The 16,124-nt window shown below is 38.8% G+C and overlaps 1 protein-coding gene across 1 annotated transcript in view; it reads right to left on the bottom strand.

Moving 5' to 3' along the window:
- RNF180 (ring finger protein 180) overlaps nt 1–16,124 on the bottom strand; it is a 216,940-nt gene that overhangs the window by 30,224 nt on the left and 170,592 nt on the right. The window lies entirely within an intron of this gene.

Here is a 16,124-nt window from a genome sequence, read left to right as displayed (position 1 = left end):
CTTGGTCTTTCTTTGCTTATTTTTTTGTCTGAATGTGATATGTGTGTTCTTTTCCCTCCATTGCTGCTTTATTTTCACCCTCTTTTTGGAATCCGACTTCATTCAGAATAGGAAAAACACAGATGAATATATGTAACTCTAATCCTTACTATTTATTGTTCTAGTAATTTTGATGGTAGAGTTGTAAGGTGTAGAACAATGGGATATTAAATACTATATTTTCAGAAGATCTGAGTTTTTCATCTTAATGAAATGGACAATGCATATTTTTTGCCTGTTGTCTTTTCATTTAGAACAAGTTTTCTTCTTGCCAGAGGAAAGGAAGGAATATTGCAGAATTTATCAAGAAACCATGACAAAAAGTTCACCTTAATATAGTTTAAAATGAGATTGGGGGTGCCTGGGTGGCTCAGTCGGTTAAGCATCTGACTTTGCTTCAGGTCATGATCTTGCAGTTCATGAGTTCAAGCCCTGTACAGGGCTTTGGGCTGACAGTTCAGAGCCTGGAGACTTCTTCAGATTCAGACTTGAGCTGTGTGTATGTGTGTGTGTGTGTGTGTGTGTGTGTAGTTACAGCACAGAGACATTTTCCCCCGAGGGAGGTCATGTGTGTGTGTTCCTAGTTTGTAGAAAGAAATGACACACCTCATGAATGTCTGGATTAGGAGTATTGGATAGCAGTGACCATGAGCTATGTACAGTAGCATCATTAACTTGAGTGGTGCTTTATCTGGTGGAGGTGATGCAACTTTCACTTAATCTCTCTGTTTTTAGCAGCTGAAATGCATGTGCTGCTATACATATATACGGATTATCTCTGACGAATGCATGGTAATAGAAAGAGACAGGAGTAGAAAACAGCACTACTTTTAGCTTTCACGTGAATAATCAGATACCAGGTAGATTTCTGAACTCTATTTTTATTTATTTATTTTTAAAGTTTATTTAATTAATTTAGAGAGAGAGAGTGAGCAAGTGCATGAGAGAAACTGCCAGGGGTGGTTGGGGTAGTGGCAGAGGGAGAGAAAGAATTTCAAGCAAGCTCCATGCTCGGCGCGGAGCCCAACACAGGGCTTGATTCCACAAACAGATCATGACCTGAGCTGAAATTGAATGGAATGCTTAACCAACTGAGTCACCTAGACATCCCAAACTCTATTTTTAAATTAGAAGGAGTATATAGACTCTTAGGTAATAAAAATTTGCTCTGAAATCCTCAGGATATGTGATTGACATTTAAGTGGAGTTTAGATTTGGTCAAACTTGAATTGAGCATCTTTTATAGAATAAGTGGGCATTGGTTCATTCAGTAAGTAGTCACTGAGCATGTACTGTTTTTGTTTGTTGAATGAGTGAATAAGGAGGCCTTATAACTAAGTAGGTGTTATTAGTCAATTTTACTGTGTGACTATGTACTATTTTATATGAAAGTATTAGGAGTAGAGGGAAATGCATTCCAGGAACTTAAAACCAAAGGGAGCTAATTCACAGAGAAAAACTAGAAGAGTATCAGAAAGGATAAAGACAAAAGGTAGCATGTAATGAAAAAGGGAGTATTACACGGCTATGCTTTAGCTTAGTATTTTCTTTAATAATTTTATTATTTATTGATATTGACTCTGAACCTTATATGTTACGGGTCACATAATTTTAGTTGGGAAACATGGGAAATGTGAAATGGCTTTTTAGATTGTTTTAATAAAGGTTAAAGTTATGTGCTTAGAAAGGTAGCAGGTTCGATGTTTTAAAAAGTGCCTATTAATTTAAATGCATATTCATTTAGAGCTGATTAAGAATATACAACTTTCTTTGGAAACCATTTATAATGAAAATATACAGTATAAAAATATGAGAGATTAAAATGCAAGAACATTTTAAGCCAGCTTGTCGACCATTTATATATTGACATGCTTATTATAGGTCTTTAGTCTTTAGAACAGAACTCAAGTAGGTAAGGCTACTTAGGGTTTTCCTTAATTATATTGAATTGATGAGGTTCACAATAGTTTATAATTTTTATAGCCTTGGTATATGCCACTTTACTTACCTCAAGTTTTTTGTATTTCACTTATTCTCCTAGCAACCTACTTATTCATCATTTTCTGGCAGCCCTCAATTCAGCCTTGAATTTAGTTTTATTTTACTGACAAATAACATACATAGGGGTAGGCTTCCTATTGGGAGTAGGGGGTGTGGTGACTGAAACCTTTATTTTTAGTTGTTTTTCTTTAATTGGATAATCAGGTTTTGTGTGAAGTGAATAAGATCTGTGTTAAGAAAGTCATTCAGGTGTCTTGAAAAATATTTAAAATATATAAAGACCAAAACGTGCAAAAGGGTACAACAGATGATTAGCTCTCCAATTTTGCCACATATTAGATTTGACCTAGGGAGCTTCTGAGAATTCCTACTCCTGTAAAGTCTGTAATCAGTTATTAAGGAAATTACGTGGGTGGGCCTGACTTAATCAGTTGAAAGTTCTTAGGAAACGGCATAGACCTTTCCTGGAGAAAGAAATAAAAGTTACCCATAGACAACAGCTTTGACCAGTGTCTTTGCATTGCCAGTCGTCTTGTGAGCTTGCATTTTTGACTGCCTGCCCTATGAATTCTGGGTTTGCTTGACCAGTTCCTAAAACTGGACTATACATACACATACACACATATGTATTATATATATTTAATAACATATGTATACATAATACATAAGTAGGTGTGTATATATGAATGGCTAGGTATCTCCTACTGGTTTTGCTTGTCTGGTTGAATGATGACATATATTTTGGTGCCAGTAGTGGTCCCAGGAGAATAGTGCTTAAGGTTTAAGAATGAGTTCTCTGAGTAAGTTCTGATTGTCTGGGATTGTTTCTCTAATCTGATGAGATTTAAAGGCACTGATGAGCCTCTTCCCAGTGGTGAAAAGGGCATTGGTTGTCCATGGCATGATGTGGCTAAAGAGCTGCCGAAATCATCATGTCTGGATACCTCTGAGTATCTGTCGAAGGTGAGACTCAGGGTGCTTGCCTGTGAACTCCCCTGGAACATTTTTGTCAAAATGAAGTATATAATGGAATTGGGTAGCTACTCCTAACTGCCCAGGAGAAAGGGCACAATGAAAAAGATAAGCTTAGGGGTTTATTTTTTTATTTAAAAACACTTTTTTAATGTTTATTCTTTTTTGAGAGACAGAACATGAGCAAGGGAGGGGCAGAGAAAGGGAGACACAGAATCCGAAGCAGGCTCCAGGCTCTGAGCTGTCGGCACAGAGCCTGATGCGGGGCTCGAACTCATAAACTGCGAGATCATGATCTGAGCTGAAGTTGGACGCTTAACCAACTGAGCCACCCAGGCGCCCCCTGAATTCCCATTATTTGAAATATTGGCTTCTCATTGTGAAGGAGTGGGTCCCTGCAAAGTGGAGTGAGAATGTCTGGGTAGATTCTGGTAAAGCTAAGGATCTAAACCTCCCAGATAAAACGGAACCATCTTTGCCCCCAGAAGCAGTCCTCCTGCCTCTGAAGGAAGGGAAGTGTGATGGTTCATTCTGTATATCAACCTGACTGGGTCACAGCTTCTTGGATATTTGATAAGACATTATTGTACGTGTTTCCGTGAGGGTGTTCTTGGGTGAGGTGGAGATTTAAATGGGTAGGATTGGTAAAGCACATCATCCTCCGCAATGTGGGTGGGCCTCGTCTAGTCCAGTGAAGGCTTGACTAGATCAAGAGGCTGACCCTCTTCAGAGTCAGAGAATTCCTCTGCCTGACAGCCTTCAAACTAGGATGTCACCTCTTCGTGTTTCTAGAGCAGCCTGCTGGCCTTCAGACTCAAACTGGACATTGGCTCCTCCTGGTGCTACAGCAGCCTCTGGCCTCACTCTGAGACAACGGCTGTGCAGACTTAGGACCTGCCAGCCTTCATAATCGCAACAGCCCATTCCTTCTAATAAGTCTTTATCATTATCATATTGGTCCGTTTCTCAGGAGAACGCAGGAGAACAAAGGAATATTTCTCCCTCTTACCTGAAGAACCTGGAATGGCCTCACCTGAAGTAGCGGCCTACAAGGCACTCCTGACCATCCTCGGAACCTACAACCCAAGGTCTAGTTGTAGAAACCCTTTTGTTTCTAGCTCTACAACTAGATTCAAATAACAGCAACTCTCAAAAGATGAGGTGCTAGTTGTGACTCCAGAAGAGGTGTGATGTAGAGGGTGTACGTAAGGATGTGTGCCATCGAGGTGGAAGGGATACAAAGTTAGATACTGCTCACTTTACTGGTGGAGGCTCCTTAATCAGGAATTCTGGACTCAGTGTTTTAGCTGAAAGAGTTAGGAAGGCCTCTCAATGGTTCATCGGTTGGCCAGCTGTCTGGACCCAAAGTGTGACCTACATTAAATGAAGTCAAAATGCCTTATTATGTTGTAGGGGAAGGTATCCAAAGGCTTAAGGAGATTGTAATTTTGCAGTATATTTATTCTGAAAGACATGCTCTCCAACCATGGAAAGACACACCTCTTACAACAGCTGTGAAAAAAAATCGTGGGGGCGGGTGGGGTCTCTGCCTCCTTAAGAAATTCTGTTGTCTCTCTTCTTGGTAGGTGAGTAATAGCAGAGGAAACCACTGCCATTAATTTAGGATCACTCCACAGTGGAGGCACTGGGACCCTGGGATGTCATGGGCCACATGGTGGCACTTACTTTCCAGAGACAGGGTGGGCACCGTTAGCATAGTGAACAGTGGAGTCAAAACGGTAATCAGACTCGTCTGACTTACAGAGACTTAAGGGGTTGGCCAGTTATCACAATGTCTCCAGAACAGAAATAGATGGCCAGTCTATCCAATTCTCAATTGAGCTGTATAAGCAGAGGTGTCCTAGGTCTACTGAACAGAAGTCTGACTTAAATTACCAACACAGTCAATGCCTTCTATAAATTCCAAATTTGAGCTGGTTATAGGCCCAGACCCCTAGACCCTGCCACACTGCCAAAAATACATACTGTTAACCTTTCTCCCAGTCTTCCCCTAAAGGCATGTATAGCCCTTTACCAGGCTAACTGGGCATAGGAGAAAGAGAGTTTGGGGGACTTTAATCTGGCCTAGTCATGCTGATGCCTCACAAGCCATCACAGCTGGCCCCTTGTCACTTTGGTAAACCATCTCATTAAACCATACTGCTTACCATGATACAGTGATTTCATATACGACTGCAGACATGGCAGCTCTTTCCAGAACAGGATAGAAAGTCCTTGGGGGATGTCACTGCACTCCTTTGTAATTTAATTTTTTTTTTCATTTTTAATTTATTTTTGAGAGACAGAGACGGAGCATGAACCGGGGAGGGGCAGAGAGAGAAAGAGACACAGAATCCAAAGCAGGCTCCAGGCTCTCTGAGCTAGAGGTCAGCACAGAGCCCGAGGCAGGGCTCGAACCCAGGAATCGTGAGATCATGACCTGAAGTCGGACGCTTAACTGACTGAGCCAACCAGGCGCCCCACTTTTTTGTAATTTAAATATGGAGATTAATTATCATCAGTGCATCTTGTGATATAAAGTTAGCTATTATGAACACATCTTACATTAGATGATAATAGGATAAGGCAGAGATAAAAATATTTGGTAACGTTTATATAAACAAGGTCATATCATAGCCAATTAATCAGTATAGACTTGTACCTTCTTACAGGAAAAAAATGAACAGCCTAGTGCACTGCTTGAAGTTCAGCACCCTTGGAGGATTTCTCTTTGCTATTGCCTTTCAGGGATGACCAAACTAAGGCTATGGAGTCTTAGCTGTCCACCTTTGGATGGCACGTGCAAATCACACAGGACCCTTTGTGAATCAGCCCAGAGTCTGTCCTTCCTCAGTCATCTGGTCTTAGACAGGAAGATACAGTTAGGGGCTGAGAGGGTAGAGATGATATAACAGGAATAGCGACCATGGACATTTGAGCTATTTCCTCAGGCGAGTCATGTGGGCCTTCGGGGCTTCCTCAAGCCTGATTTTATATATACCACTTCGATTTGACAATGAAATACTGCAGTGCAGACCTAGCATTATGGCTTGGTGGTGGATCAGACACGCGGCTCCTAATGGGTAGCTCAGGTATCATGGCAACTTAGTGAACGGTGCTTACCTGCTCAGTCTCTAATAAGGCCCAAAAGGTGTTTCTCAAAAGGAGAACAGTTATCCACAGGTGATGGTGTAGTCTTAATCCAACATCCTAAGGGTCTGTTCTTGGATTTACCTAGTTAAGCTTGCCAGAAGTTTCAGATAGCATTCCCGTCTCCTAGCGACCCAACACCTTTGGATGTGCTGGATCATGCAGCTCAAAGGGCAGAGCAGTTTGCATGGCCGTGTGGTTTGCATGGAACCTTCTCTTGTTCTAGTACCACTCACCATTGGAAAAGGTATCTTGACATGCTACAAAAAGCTGAACCTCTAAAAATTTCACTGAGGAGGGATGCCTCTGAATTGTTTCATTTTGTTACTATTAAAGTCCCTACATTAGGAGTTAGACTTCTTAGCTGTAGTGAAAAGAATACAGCCTCAAGAAATAGTCCTGGCTGGTTTGGCTTTTCGCTGTTCCACTTGGTAGCTGTGTGACTTTAGAAAAGTTGCTTAACCTCTTTTAGCTCTAGTTTTCTATAAAATGGATGTGGTAACCGAAGTCTTCTAGGGTTGTTGCAAGACACCTGGATAGTAGCTGGCATGTATTTATCACTGAATAGATGTTAGTTTCTCCTGCTATGTAGAATCACCCAGATGAATGTTTGGTGAGCAGGTGATTTTCAGTCTAGAGAGGGCTCTGTCATCAGTTAGACCAAGTTCACTGTGGTGCTTTTCCCCATCTCAGCTTGGCTAAGCTGCAACTATGGTGCCCCAAGTCTCTTTTCTGCATGTTTCTGCTTTAGTGGTTACTATGCCTGTTTAGCAAAGTTCATGTACCTTTCCCAGGATTTCCTTTCCTATATGGTTCCAAGTATAGTTGACCAAAAGAGAAATTTTATTTTTTTTAAATGTTTATTTTTGAGAGACAGAGAAGAGAATAGAATTTGAAGCAGTCTCCAGGCTCTGAGCTGTCAGCATGGAGCCCTACTCAGGCTTGAACTTTGGACCTATGAGATCATGACCTGAGCCAAAGTCAGAAGCTTAACTGAGTTACCCAAGTGCCTCAAAAAGAGAAATTTTCATGAGATTTCAAAAGTAGAAGCAAAACACCTGCCATGACGCTCTGAAGATCTTTGTGGTTTGAGGCGTTGGGAGGCTGGTGCCAGCAGGTTCCGGTTTGCCCTCGTCCGCTGATCTGCCTTCAGGGCGCCATGACTGCTGCTCCTTGGACCGGGAAGGGCTTAGGCTCAGCCCCTTTCCTTCAAAGAAATCACTGCACAGGAATTTGTGGGCCCACTTTATTTTTTAAATACTCTATATATTTAATCAACCGTTCCATCTATAATCTGGTTTCCAAAGTCACTCATTGATTTTATCTTCTTTTATTTTTTTAATATTATTGTCAAATTGGCTTACATGCATCACCCAGTGCCCATCCCAACAAAATGCCCTCCTCAGTGCTTATCACCCACTTTTTCCTCCCCCCCCACCCCATCAACTTTCAGTTTGTTCTCTGTATTTGAGAGTCTCTTAAGACTTGCCTCCTTCCCTCTCTGTTTCTAATTATTTTCTTTACCTTCCCCCATGGTCTTCTGTTAAGTTTCTCAAGATCCACATATGAGTGAAAACATGGTATTTGTCTTTCTCTGACTTATTTCACTTAGCATAATACCCTCCAGTTTCATCCATGTTTCTCCAAATGGCAGGATTTCATTCTTTCTATTGCCATGTAATACTCCATTGTGTAGATAAGCGACATCTTGATCCACTCATCAGTTGGCGGACATTTAGGCTCTTTCCATGATTTGGCTATTGTTGACAGTGCTGCTATGAACGTTGGGGTACATGTGCTCCTATGCATCAGCACTTCTGTATCCCTTGGGTAAATACCCAGCAGGGCTATTGCTGGGTCATAGGGGAGTTCTATTGATAATTTTTTGAGAAACCTCCACACTGTTTTCCAGAGTGGCTGCACCAGTTTGCATTCCGTTGGCCCACTTTAAAGGCTGGATTGGCTCAGCTACTGCAATTCCCAGATACTTCTTTTTTCTAATGTCTTAGGAAGATTTTTCTCTGATTTTCAATTCTCTTTTTTAGACCTCTACTTCCCCGGCTCTCCCCACAGTTATGCAGGTCTACTTCCTAACTAAGTTCCTTATTCCATAATGCAACACAAATCTTGAGGTTTCTTCCCTGACTGGGCCTTAACTGCTGCACTGATGAAAGCCTCTATTGTCCAATACGGCGGCCACCTCTCAGCCACGTGTGCCTGGTGAGCACGTGAAATGTGGCTAGTCTGAATTGAGATGTGCTGTTTGAAACAAATGCTGGATTTTGAAGACTTAATACAGAAAACAGTAAGTTTCTCATTCTAAAAATAATTTTATACTGATTGTTAAAATGATAACATGTTGACTGTAATTAGATTGACCACATTAGAATTACTGTTTCTTTTCACTTTTATGTGTGGCTGTTAGGCTCACATTATATATTCCTTTGACAGCACTTATCTTAGTCTCTTTATCATATAGATAGACTTTTTACGTGCTGGTAGCCACAAGGAGGACCTTCCTTTATCCACAAGCATATCACATCTGGGTAGGTGTTGATGTTGTATAAAATAAACACATTCAAGGTGTCTGGAGCCACAATGAGGAAAACTCAGGCTGCGGTGGTGGTTAGCAGGAGTTGAAAAGCGAATGAGTGCTATGCCTCTAGTATGTTCTATAGGTTTATGTACTAATGTGGGAATCAAAATATCACTACAGTTCTTTTTCTCTATGAGAAAACATCCTGATTTCCAAGAAAAATAAACTTAGCAGGAAGATTTTATGAAAACAACTTGTTCTTAGTTCAAGATTGTTACTATATTAGGAAACAAAAACACTGTAGAATATGTTGTAACATATTTAGTGCCTGTAAAGTATAAGCTTTGAGCTGACCACAAAATATTTAAAAAATTGTCCTTATTATTACATCAAGAACTGATAGCCTCATGTGAAGAAATATTTTATTTAATTACAACTAAAAATTATGTATTAGTCTGTAAATCCTGTGTCGTGTTTACCATGTCTGTATAAAACCTTTTTGAGAGGGTGCCTGCCTGGCTCAGTCAGTTGAGCGTCTGACTGTTGATTTCGGCTCAGGTCAGGATCCCAGGGTCTTGAGATTGAGCCTCATGTGAGGCTTTGCGCTCCGCATGGAGCCTGCTTAAGATTCTCTCTCCCATTCCCTCGGCCCCTCTCCCCTGCTTGCACGCTCTCTCTAAAATAAAGTAATTAAAATAGTTTTAAAATAAACCTAGTAAGGGCTGTTTGATTTTCAGGATAATTTGGTATGATATTCTGAGGTTTCTGACTGGAGATACAGCTCCGTGATGTCTCTGGGTAAATGTTATGATTTGCTAGCTAGATTATTTTTACAGCACTGTTACACAAATGGTAAGTAAAATGAGGCCTCTTGTCCTCTGAATTGGTATGGAGATGGAATGGCTTGTCGCACCTAAAAGGTATAAGTGCAAAAAATGAACAAGTGCGCTATTTGAGTATTGAGTTTATGGTAATAAAGTACTTTTGTATGTTAAATGCTACAAAAAATGACACAGTGATTCAAATTTTCTTGGTAGATACCGCTGGTATCATTTTAAATGTTAAGAAAACAAATGCCAAAATGATGAATATTTAGCATAATTGCTTTAGATTCTCAGTAAAATACCTTCCTTGGTGTGGCCATGTGCCATGATGCTCCTAAGTCTTTGGTTCAAACAAAGTAGGACCCATGAAGGAAGAGAAGCAGCCCTTCATTCCATTGGCTAGAAAACTTGATTTATCATCCAGTTCTGTCTAAGGGCCCACTTGATGACTCAGTTTTTTCTATACTATGTTCTCTGGCTGTCAGCTTAGGGGAATGTAAGATTTAGTTGGTGGTAATTGCAGACTATAGTTATGGAGCTCTTGATCTTGGGGTTGTGAGTTCGAGTTCCACATTTTGTATAGAGATTACTTTAAAAAAAGGACTTTAACTGTGCATGAGCAATAATAAGGCATTTTTAAATTTAGGGAAAGGGAGACACATTTACTGAGTGCTTGCTTTCACAAGCATTATCTCTTAATCTGTAATATATTCTTTCAATTTCCATTCTATAAATGAAGAAACAAAATTAAAGAGGTTAAAGAACTTAGCTATTTCTAAATAACTGGTAACTATTGCTTTGTCTTTGCATAAACTGTTGCTCAAAGAACATTGAGATCTGTTTCCTAATTTTTCTGGCGAACCGAATTTTATCTCAGGAATCCTGTGAAGGTCTGTTTTGTTAATCACAGTTTTACAGCTGATGAAAATGAGGAAATAAGGGATAAGTAAATTTTAGTCGTGGAATCCAGGATGATAATGAGTTCCCTTGATTCTTGCAGTTACAATGAACAGTAAGAATTTGAGGTAAGAAGAAATGTAACAGTATATTTTATATCTCCAGATGTGGTATTATTAGTTTTAAGGATAATCTTACATTTGTTCTTTCAAATAGATTCTAGATAAAGATATTAAGGTCAACCGACAGAATGGAAAAAGATAGTTGCAAATGACATATCAGATAAAGGGCTAGTACCTAAAATCTACAAGGAACTCACCAAACTTCACACCCACAAAACAAATAACCCAGTGAAGAAATGGGCAGAAGACATGAACAGACACTTCTCCAAAGAGGACATCCAGATGGCCTACAGGCACATGAAACGATGCTCAGCATCACTCATCATCAGGGAAACATAAATCAAAACCACACTGAGATACCACCTCACATCAGTCAGAGTGACTAAAATGAACAAATCAAGAGACTCTAGATGCTGGCGAGGGTGTGGAGAGATGGGCACCCTCCTACACGGTTGGTGGCAGTATAAACTGGTGCAGCTGCTCTGGAAAACAGTGTGGAGGTTCCTCAAAAAATGATCCATAGAATTCCCTTATGACCCAGCAATAGCCCTGCTAGGGATTTACCCAAGAGATACAGAAGTGCTGATGCATAGGAGCACATGTACCCCAATGTTCATAGCAGCACTGTCAACAATAGCCAAATCATGGAAAGAGCCTAAATGTCCATCACCTGATGAGTGGATCAAGAAGATGTGGTATATATACACAATGGAGTACTACATGGCAATGAGAAAGAATGAAATGTGGCCATTTGTAGGAAAGTGGATGGACCTCGAGGGTGTCATGCTAAGCCAAATAAGTCAGGCAGAGAAGGACAGATACCATATGTTTGCACTCATAGGTCTAACAGGAGAATAGGAGAAACCTAATGGAGGATCAGGGGGAGGGGAAGAGGGAAAGAGAGTTGGGGAGAGAGAGGGACACAAAACTTGAAAGACTATTGAATGCTGAAAATGAACTGAGGGTTGAAGGGGAAGGGGGAGTGGGGACAAGAGGTGGTGGTGATGGAGGAGGGCACTTATGGGGAAGAACACTGGGTGTTGTATGGAAACCAGTTTGACAATATAACTATTAAAAATCTAAAAAAAAGATATTAAGGTCAAAGGGTGGGTAATGGGAGAAAATAGAGAAAAGAGGAGAAATACTTATTTTTCTAATAAGAGATGTTTGATTTGTGGATTTTTAAATAAACTATTGACATATTGCTGGCTAGACTTAAAAACCCACCAAGTAATTTCAGGAGCTTATTCAGTATTGATACAAAATTATTTATAGCTTAATTCATTTTTATTCCCATATTATCAGATAACTGGTATAGTACAGTTCTCAAATGCCAAAACAAAGAGAAATGTATCTTTTGGGGTCACTTTTTAGATGACAGAATGCAAGATTCATTGCCTCCTTTTCATCTGCGGTTTTTTAAGTCCCTTGATTTTCTCAGTGTGGTTCATGGGTCAGCAGACCCGGAGTGCCCGGCAGCTCATCAGCAGTATAGAGACTCAAACCTACCCCACACCTGAAAAATATGCACTTGAACAAGACTTAATGTAGGTATACGAAGGCTTAGGAAGTAATGCTGAGGTTGACTTTTGATCTAGGTTGATGGTTACACTCTACTTCTTACCTTTAGATATTGGGCTCAGAATAGATTACCAGTAGCATCTCATGAGTCCTGCAGAACTTGTGAATCAGGACTATAATACTTTAAAAATTATTTTTTTGTTTTTAGCATTTATTTATTTTTGAGAGGGAACAATAGAGTGTGAGTGGGGGAGGGGCAGATAGAGAAGGAGACACAGTCTGAAGCAGGCTCAAACTCACCAACTGTGAGATCATGACCAAAGCCAAAGTTGGACGCTTGACCGACTGAGCCACCCAGGAACCCCTATATACTTTTTAAAAAATAACAGTATATACCATGTTATCAATTATAGTTGTTTAGGTACACTTTTCTTTTTAACTCAACAAATGGTAAGGCCTGCTTCTAAAACCTAGATGACTTTGTGCCCCCTTCTCCAAATACCTGACTTGGACTGATTCTTCCCTATCCCTTTGCTCCCTTCATATTGGAGAGATGTTGCCAATGGATCAGAGCACTCTTTTCCTCGTGGTGCCAAGATACAACCTCAGAATCCTTCTCAATAAAGGTCAGCACCACAAGTCAGTCTAAGCTGGCACACGGGATGAAAGCTCCTGTCAAATACAGTACTGCGTATTGAATAGTGTCCTGCAGATGCCAAATTTTTCGTTGGTGTAAGCAATGAAAGTTGTTACAGACAAAAAGCAAGTCCACTTCTGCATTCTTAATTCAGATCATCTCTTACTCTCAGTGCTGCTTTTGCTCTTTTAATCACTTCTAACTTTGTGTGACTTTGGTCACATTACTTCCTATCCTCATCTGTAACATGAGGTTAACATCATTTTATTCAGCGTATTGAGAGAGGGTAATGTGACCAGCAAAGTATCTACGAGTGGTTTCATAAATATATGTTATCTTTTCTCACCCGCCTTTTCCTCTTTATGGTTTTGTTGGTAGACAAGGTGACACATGCAAAGCAATTAAAGTATTAACCCAGTTCTTACAACAGCAGTATTGTCTCTTCTCATGCTGGCAGGAACAAAAATGCCTTTTACTGAGCAGTCTGTGTACTTACTATAGACTTTGCATGAGGTTTAGACTTATAAAAATGTGAAAGAGTAAGAAGCAACTAAGAGGACTGTGTCTTAACAGCACTTAATTTATTGATGGTTATATATATAAGAAGTAACCACAAACTTGATAATAGTCCAATAACTATTTTTAGAAGTGTTGAAGTAAGACAAATGATTCTCACAGTATATCCACTGCACGATATGAGAGATCCTAAACAGAAGTGTGAATGCCAAAGTATTTGTTTCTATGAGCCTGTAAAAGAAGCATGATTATACGATAAAAGCACATTGAAGTACATACATACTGTTCCCATAGGATGTCAATACCATGGCCTAAAGATATTTCTTAATGATGTTCCTCATAAGATGGATGTAAAAACTGGAATGTATAAAAGCAATTCTTATTATAGGTGTTGTCTTCAACAAAAATGGAAAATAAATGCATCCTGGAGAAAAGCATATACTGATACACCTTAGTAAGTGCATACATTGAGAATTACTGAAACTCAGAAACTTTCCAGAAAAGTGAAAGTTGAGCAGAGAATATTCAGAATCTTAGGACCACGGTGCTGTATGACAATGCCCTCTGCCTTTAACTGCAGAATTTTACGAAGAGTCAGACTGAATGTCACTGCATGTAATCTGAGTATTCTCTTCTCTCAGGCATTCCTTAACAAATGATCCGGATAAGAACCAAGTTTTTAAAGATCTGTCTGCATTTGGACATACAGAGGACACTCAAGTGATAATTTCATTAATGGGCTTTTTTTTGGTCATGCCATTCCGAGTGTCTTGGAAGCAAGATTCTAAGGAAGAGACGAAAGTGATACTTGCTTTGTTGTTAAATTTAGCTATTAATACTAGAGTGGCATTAGTAATACAGCATACTAAGAAATATTCGGGTTTTTTTGTCCCCATTATTGAATTTGGTGATTCAAAGTGATAGGGTCTTTATGTAACAAATTTTAAATAATTTTACATTTTGTCTAATTTAGATTCCCCTCGCAGCTACTGAGTATAAAATGAACTGATCTTGGTCTGTTAATTTTTCTTTTTTAATCAAGTAATAAATTACCTGCTGATACAATTAAAAAATGTAGCTTAAGTTTGGGCATTTTTAAAATTAACCTTCACAGTAATTAAGCTCAGGAGAAATAGAAAGTGTTGAGAGTGAAACATAAGTCAGAAAATTAAACCTATTAAATAATATTAGGGCCAATATTATATTTGATTAGTTTTAGGATTTTTCTTCTTTGCCTGTGTTCTTGACTGGAAATGAGTTTCTGTGTGATTGAAAAACACTAAACAAGAATATAAAATTTTTTGTCACTCAAGCTCATACATGTATGTATTTATAAATTTATTAATCATCTGTTGGTGGCTACCATGTGATAGTTATTAGGAAAAAAAAGGTTTCTTTTCATTTCTAGTTTTATCTGGCTTCGAATAAACCGTAGCTCTAGGGAACACTGCACTTCTTTATACTTGGCAGCTTTTAGCTCCATTTGCATACAATTTAAATATCTTAAAGTAAAATTAGCAATTTATAATTTTCTAAATTTACTTTTAATTTTAATATGCCAAACGATGTACTTCTCAGATCAAGTTATTAGGATTCATATATAATCAATCCATTTGAGTGTTCCTCTAGATTTTGCTTTCTTTTATTTTAAGGGTATAGATACAGATCTATAAACTCATGTTATCACTGAGTGAATAAATACATATTAGGAATCAAATCTGTCCAAGAAATCTGTATCTATTATACTACCTACTGTGCCTCACATGTGATTAAAACCAACTTTTAAATTTAGTAACGAATGAAGGCATATTTGCTAGAGATGGTAAGCCAGGACTTGCTTGGGAAATGGCTAGAATTCATTTTAAACTTACTAAAATACTACCTCCTAATAGGTGTTTTGTTAATTTGCCTTCACTTTGAACAATACATTAGTGATTATACACACTGATTTTTATTTCTGTAAGGTAACACTGAGCTTTGTCAACATTTTTTCTACCAAGATATTAGTTATATGTCACTAGGCGACAGCATAACTTAGATATTTTAATTTAATACATGAACAAAAAATTGATGTTTCTAAACTGCATGTAGTTTTCTGCTTTCTAGATGTGGTAATGTCTAATACACATTGCTGTCTTCTTTCACTGCATCATTCTATCCTGTTTCTCAGAACATCACATACCATCAGGTAAGTGTCTTCATTCAAATACAGTCAGTAGTAATTAGGCCAAATTTGGACTTTTCCTAGGCTGAACTCTTGAAGCCTCATCAGCCACACTTGTTTGGATGGTGATACTATTTTTTAAGTGTGCTGCCAGGTTCACCTACCTTGTATAAACTCTGCTGACTGTGTGATCAGAAATGCAATGGCATCGTGTGGGAATGCTGGGTGAACAGCTCCTCACTGTTCTCACAGGCTGCACGAAGACCACGTGAGTGACTGAAGTAAGTAAGCTCACTTCTTCGTGCTTTCGTTTTCTCATTTTTGAAACTGGGATGCTTGCCCTAATTGTTTCCCATATTGGGATAATTCAGATTTCCTTTTTTTTTTTTTAAATTAAGTTAAAAACTAATTCCAAGGCTTATAGTACAATACCATAAAATAGTAAAAAAAAAAAAAAAAAGAAAAGGTGAGGTTTTCTTTCTATATATCCATCAACTGACTAACAATTCCTTACTCCAGATATTAAATCACCTTAAACAATGAAAAAAATTTAAAAGCCACTCTTTATTGCACACTTACAGTATATTTGACAATCTCTATGTTAAATCACTAAATTGGATACATTTTGGACATGCACTGCTCTTTTAGACTACTGAGAATTGGTAAATTTTTTATTTCCTCAAGTGAGTAATCCTGCAATTCAGAAAGTTAATATATTTCTCTTTCTATTGGTGGGGATCAGTCT

The sequence above is a fragment of the Suricata suricatta genome, chromosome 6, assembly GCF_006229205.1.
Source record: "Suricata suricatta isolate VVHF042 chromosome 6, meerkat_22Aug2017_6uvM2_HiC, whole genome shotgun sequence".
Lineage (NCBI taxonomy): Eukaryota > Metazoa > Chordata > Mammalia > Carnivora > Herpestidae > Suricata > Suricata suricatta.
This window is presented reverse-complemented; position numbering and strand designations above follow the sequence as displayed.